General features: G+C 45.4%; 1 protein-coding gene across 1 annotated transcript in view; it reads left to right on the forward strand.

Annotated features, from left to right (window-relative positions):
* Nucleotides 1–3,671: 3,671 nt before the first annotated feature.
* Nucleotides 3,672–6,219, forward strand: part of mlphb (melanophilin b) — a 32,052-nt gene continuing 29,504 nt past the window's right edge. The window contains exon 1 of the mRNA XM_025002100.2: nt 3,672–3,807. The gene's annotated coding sequence lies outside the window, so the exon portion shown is untranslated. The remainder of the gene's footprint in view (nt 3,808–6,219) is intronic.

Raw genomic sequence — 6,219 nt, forward strand, 5'->3', positions numbered from 1 at the left:
TAAAACAGAGGTCAGCTTGCTCTACAGTTGGTTTTACTTTCTCACACTCGGGACGGACGTGTGGACAATCCAAAACCAGTCCAGAAACTGTGTGCGATCCTCGATAAATGCTGATTATTGATTATTTATCTGCTGAAGACCTAATCCAGCATGACTCAACATATGGAAGTATTTAGAACAGTGGCCCAGTTCATCCATGTTCTGCTGTCTGAAGGTCATTACTCACACCGCCACATTTCCTGCGGCTCCGCGGTGTTATGGTGCTGCTAGGCAACAACTGCTGCTACAGGAAAAAATTAAACATGATGAGCAGCTGGAGTGTCCTGAAACACAGAACCAAGAGGGGAAAAAAGCAGCTGGACACTTGTGTTCATGTAACACAAGAGTCCAAACCAAAGGGAGACGCGTGAGGAGGTCTGGATAATTAAAACCTTTCAGAAGAAGACTGATAATTCAGTTTGACGATGTTTATCTCACGCTTTAATATTTGCTTGAGATTTAAAGGCTGGTTTTAGCTCCCAGCTTTCAGGTGAAGTTAGTTTCTTATCATCGGAGCGAGAGGCTTTTTCTTCAGGGTGTGGCTCAGGTTCTACCGGCTTCCTTCGGTTTGTGGAAATTCTGAAAAGCGAAGGAAATGTTTCCTGCAACCCCCCCCCCTCCCCGTAAAACACTGAACAGCGTTCTGAGTGTTTACTCAAATAAAAGCAACCAAAGAATTCGTCCCAGTTGCTTTCCACCCCGGCAACGACATCACTGCTAGGAACAAACTGCTCACCGGCCAGTTTCAGGAGAATTCATGTGTTCATTCCACTTCAACGCTTACTCCCAGTGAAGCAACGAGCACATAAAGAGGTGGAAAATAACTTAATTCAGCTTCATTTAAAAAAACACTTTTCAAACACAAGTGAAGCTCAAAGTGCTGAGCAAAGCAGAGCTTGAAATACAAACAAACAGGCATCGAAATGAGACAACTCAAGAGGATTTAAATAGATTATACACAAACATACACACCCATATACAGTAGATGGTGTTTCCAGAACTTCTTTGGACATTTGGGGGACGTTCAGTTTCCTCACGTGAGTCGCAGAGGCTCACAGTTCTGTCTCTTGAGTTTCGAACGTCTCCAACCCGTCTCAAGAGAGCCAGAGCTGTAGTCCGAAACCTGCAGGGAGCTCAGAAAGTCCAGATCTGAAACCCGCTGATAGATAAGAATTATTGGAAAAACTTGTCCAAACCTGCCTGTCTTCATGTCCGAGAGCTGTAGGAACATGGTGTGCATGGTCACTGAAACTTCGCCTATTATCTCATAATTTTAAGTCACCAACAGCTGCACATCAGTGAGATGCTACCTTGAAATTCGGGTTAAAAAGATATTAGAACCACTCAGAATGTCCAGTAATATCTAACTGGACGCAGAAACCACCTTAATCTGTCACTCAGCAGAAACTAAAACCTAAATCTGATTCTACGAACCAAAAACTGGGTTCAAAACATCCCATTTGTTGGGTTAACCCTGGTTAGTGTTAACTCAGCAGGTTAAACCCAACATACCCGGGGAGTTTTCTGCCCAAAAATAACTCATAAGTTTAGTTAAGTTTAGCTTTCACCTACTAATGTTTCAGGAAGCTGAAGTTAAATATGTTATTACCAGCTGAGTTTCCTGTCTTGGTGCAGAGACAACAGGTCACGCTGGATTTTAATGAATTTATTTCAGTTCTCTCTGCTGTTGCTGATCTTTCATCCTGCAGTTACTGGATGTTGGTTTAAAGCATTTAAACAAAACAACATAAACATGAGTTTGGAGACGTTTACCATGCACAGAAACAGTGAGAAGTGTGCTGACCTCCATCAGGGATGAATTAAGGCGGCGCAGGATGGAGGTCACATGACAAATGTTCAGTTTTAGCCCGGGTCAGGTTCAAAAGTCCACCGGAGGTCTGCGGAGGATTAAAATCAAAGGCGGCGGAGGCTGGGCCTGGATCACTTTAACGTCTTCATGAGTTTTAATCATCGCAGCAAAACCCGTCCTGTGGTTTTCACATTCCAGGGATCGGTTTTATCCCGACTGGCACATATGTTCTGTACTTCTCAGTTTTCCTCAGATTCAGAAGGGCTCAGGAGGACAGGAGAGTCTGAACAAAAGCTTTTTATTCAGCTTGGAGATGGATGGTCTGTCTGCAGAGCTGCAGTTTTATAGGATTTCTGGAGTTTCATCTAAATTATAAGCAGGAAAGACCTTTTCTTAGTCAGGAGGAATAAAACGGGCCCTCAGTTTTAATGAAATAAACGCAGTTTGTTTCGGTTTTTAAAAGAATAAACGATGAAACTGAAGAAGTCTGACGGACTTTTGTGAAGCTGGCAGACGGGATGCTCTTCATTTCCTGAGGAGGAGATCACATCTGGAGCGAGCAGCTGAATGTGGATCAGAGCAGAGATCTCTAAAGCTGAACCTTTAAGACGAGGCTGAAGTTCGGCTCTTTGTTTGTTTCCTGGAAAATGCTGAGCAATCTTTCAGTTCGCTTTATTTTTAGGGACTAAAGTCCGAAATGAGCCACAGCTTTTAAACTCTTCACTCAGAAAAACTATTAATAACAAACATTGAGCAGAAGATCTTAGCTTGTTTGGATTAATTTATTTTTATTAATGTTTATCAGTAAGAAACGTTTTGTTCCAATTTTAAAAACCACCAGAGGTGACGTCTCTCAGGATCCCACAATCGTTTGAGGCTTTCTCATGATTTCAGGAGCGGTTTTTATTTAATTTATTCCAAAATGCAACATGCCACAAGACTAATAATGCTAACAGTCTAAATTATTATAGTTTCCTCCTTAATAGCATTTCAGCTGTTTTTAACGTCCAGTTACAGAAAGCTCCAAGGTTCTGGGGTTTTACCAAAAGGTCCTCGACCTTTGAACACAGGAACGTTTTTCTGCACGTTTCTTTAATTATTGGTCAGCAGGCCAGCCTCGTAGATTATGCAAATCAGATTAGACTCTATGGACAAACATCTGGCATTAATACCTTTAAGGTTTACAACAGCAGCAGTAACGTTTTTACAACAAGTCCTTTCACAATAAAATACCAACATCGGTTTTATTGAGCCCAGTTGTTCCCGACGCTGCTTGGTGGTTATTTTCCTGTTGTTTTAAAAGTAAAAGATGGAAACAACACAAACTACTCTTTTTTTATAAGATGTAAAGTTTGATGCTGGGAGTAAAAAGTTTCTGATTCTCTAAACTTTTATCGCTGCTTTCCAGCCAATCAAAGAGCTTTAAAACCTGTCCTCGTGTCTCTGCTGAATAAATCATCTGCAGATCCTAATCAGAGCTTCAGATCACAGTCATACACCCATGGGACACATCGGAGGCATGTCCAAGTGTCCCTGTCTTGCTCGGGGACACCTGGACATGTCCACAAACCTCACGCTCAGACGTGCAGCCATGTTTGCGTCCGTTCAGGTGAGGAAGTAACGCCGCTCACAGACGACAGATCGAGGTGGAGAACCTGATCACCGTTTCTGTGATCGGGTTCTGCAGGAGTTCTTTAAAGCCCAGTGAGATCAGAACCATGTTTTCTGCGGGTTCAGCGCTTTGTTCTGGTTCTGTCAAACGTCTAAACTGACCCGGGTTCTTTTCTGTCTCCGGTGTGCAGGAACGTGTCCAAAAGATGTCACCGGATCGTTCTGGAAACATTAAAAGACCCGAAGGAGTTCTCCAGGGCCCGGTTGTTGGACTCCTGTTTCTGTAGAGACCCGTTTGGACCGAACGCCGGCTGAGCCACGGATTCAGGATTAAAACTCCATCTCAGGTGAGTCCGGATCCCGGTTCCTGCTCGGACTTAGAGTTGAGTACTCTGGAGAAACTGAGGGCTGAGAGTCCATCTTATTGTTGAATTTAATTCATTTTGTTTCTGAATCCTTTCACTGATAAATGTTTATTAAATTACTCCTAACTTCTAACTTCCTGTCTGATGAGCCTAACTCTTCAGGTCAGGTCAGGTCAGAGGCCGTTTTAACAGATTGTTTTATTAAAGCGGAGCATCGAGCAGTTGTTTCAGGTAAGAAAATCAAAATGGAGCTTTCTGACAGTAAGTGTCTCGACCTGCAGGGTTTTGTGCCCCGTTCAGCCCGGCAGGTCCAGGTTTGACCTTGTCACGCTCGCCAGTCGTGCCTCGCAGCAGACAGAAGATGGATTTGTTTTTTTTTTGTGTCCATTTATGGAACATTTTTGGATTTTAACTCGCCTTCCTGCCCGGCGCTCCTGGGATCCCAGCCGCCATGATGATGATGATGATGAGACGATAATCACAGGAAGTCTTGGTTTATACGACAGCTTCGTCTCCTTTCAGGGACACGAGGTCGGTTTAGAACCGGTTCAGTTTTATTCAGTGTGAACCCAGTTTTGGACCGGTTCTTGTTCGGTGTGAACACCCAGAACCCGGTTTGTGCTGAGCTCCTTCTGGACTCGTTTACAGGATTCATGGCGCCTGAATCAAGACAAGAACACGCTGCGACCTCTGACCTCTGACCTCGAGGCTCGGCTGTCACTCACAGCTCATCCGGTCAGTCTCTCATCACCCGCTGCTGAAGGCGGACGGCGGGTGATCATGTTTTTGGCTGTATGCGTCTGTCCGTTAGCAAAATAACTCATGAACCGCCGGACGGATTTTAATGAAACTTGCGGACGGTAACCTTTGGATGTTGATCCACCACCGATTAAATTTTGGAGTTAACCTGATTCAAGATGGCCGCCACAGCCAAGTGACCTTAAACACACAGAAATGGCTACAACTTTGTTAATCTTCTAGATACTGGCCTGAAACTTGGTGTGGTAGAAGCTGAGAGTCATCCCCAACAGATCCACAAGATCTTTGTTTGCCATTAGCTCTTCGCAGTCAGAGCTGCGATAACTCGTGAACCAGTGGATGATCACAACTTGTGAAACTAAGTCAATTCAAGATGGCTGCCACACCCAAATGCTTTGACAGACAGTATCATTTACAGCTAAACTTCAGTGTGGTCGAAGCTGAGAGCTCGTGCACGGCATCATTTTCAGGGTTTGACCAAAATGGCCGCCACAAAAGATGATCTCAGTCTGAAACTGTGGCACCAAAGGCGGCGGGTGATATGCATTCCTTCAGGGGGATTCCTTTAATTGAAGCTCTGCGTCTCTTCAAACCAGCAGGGAGGACAGTTTGTTTGGAGACAGAGACGTCTGTGGTCTTCCTCCTTCCTCCTTCCTCATTATGTCGCTCTTCAAAGCTCAGCGTCTCCACTTCTGAGAGCGTCCCGTATAAACACATCGAGGAGCCATTACAGACGTAGGTGGCGGCACGAAACGTCTCTTATTTAGCAGCACGGTGGGGCGCAGGAGTGGGGGGGGGTCACCGGACTCTCTGTCACGGTTCGATTCCGTGTTTTATTATCAAACTCTCACACATGTTCGCATGCGTCACCGTCTTCGTATGATTTAACGACTGCCATGAAAGCACTTGTGAAACCGAAGTTGTCTGTGGGATTAATTAGAAATAAAAGAATTGTGAAAAACAAAAGCTAAATGGGAAGCAGGCGAGCCAAGCAGCTGGCCAAATGAGGGAGAAAAAGCGGTAAAAAGAAGAAATGTTTCAGGCCAACACGGAGTTATAAAATGGAAATGTGGTGCGCAGCTGCGGACCATCCATCAGGTCCAAACCGCTCCTCGATGAGCCGCTCCGACGTGGCCTTTCAGCGCCACACCTGCAGCCTCACCTGCCTCCAACGGTCACTTATTGATGTGGACTAAATAAAACGAGACGGCTGAGGGCCTCAGAGAAAAAACTGCTGGTAAGATGAGTTTATCTGAACAGAAACTGAAGGATTCGCTCAGAGAAGGAAACCATCGACGCTGCGGCTGTTCGGAGGCCGACCCGAACAACGATGAGTCGACTACCAGCTCGAAAATCATCAGAGGGAAATTATTTTGGGTTGTTTTAGAGACTGAGAAATCTTTTCAAATGGAAGAAAACCAGAAATCTGCAGTCGTGCTGGAAGAGAGGATCCAACCTGCTGCTGAGTCAGATCGTACCCCCACCTCGTACCCACACCTCGTACCCCCGCCTCGTACCTCCACCTCGTACCTCCACCTCGTACCCCCACCTCTGACCTCCACCTCGTACCCCCACATCGTACCTCCACCTCGTACCTCCACCTCGTACCCCCACCTCGTACCCCCACCTCGTACC

The sequence above is a fragment of the Kryptolebias marmoratus genome, linkage group LG6 (assembly GCF_001649575.2).
Source record: "Kryptolebias marmoratus isolate JLee-2015 linkage group LG6, ASM164957v2, whole genome shotgun sequence".
NCBI classification, from domain to species: Eukaryota; Metazoa; Chordata; class Actinopteri; order Cyprinodontiformes; family Rivulidae; genus Kryptolebias; species Kryptolebias marmoratus.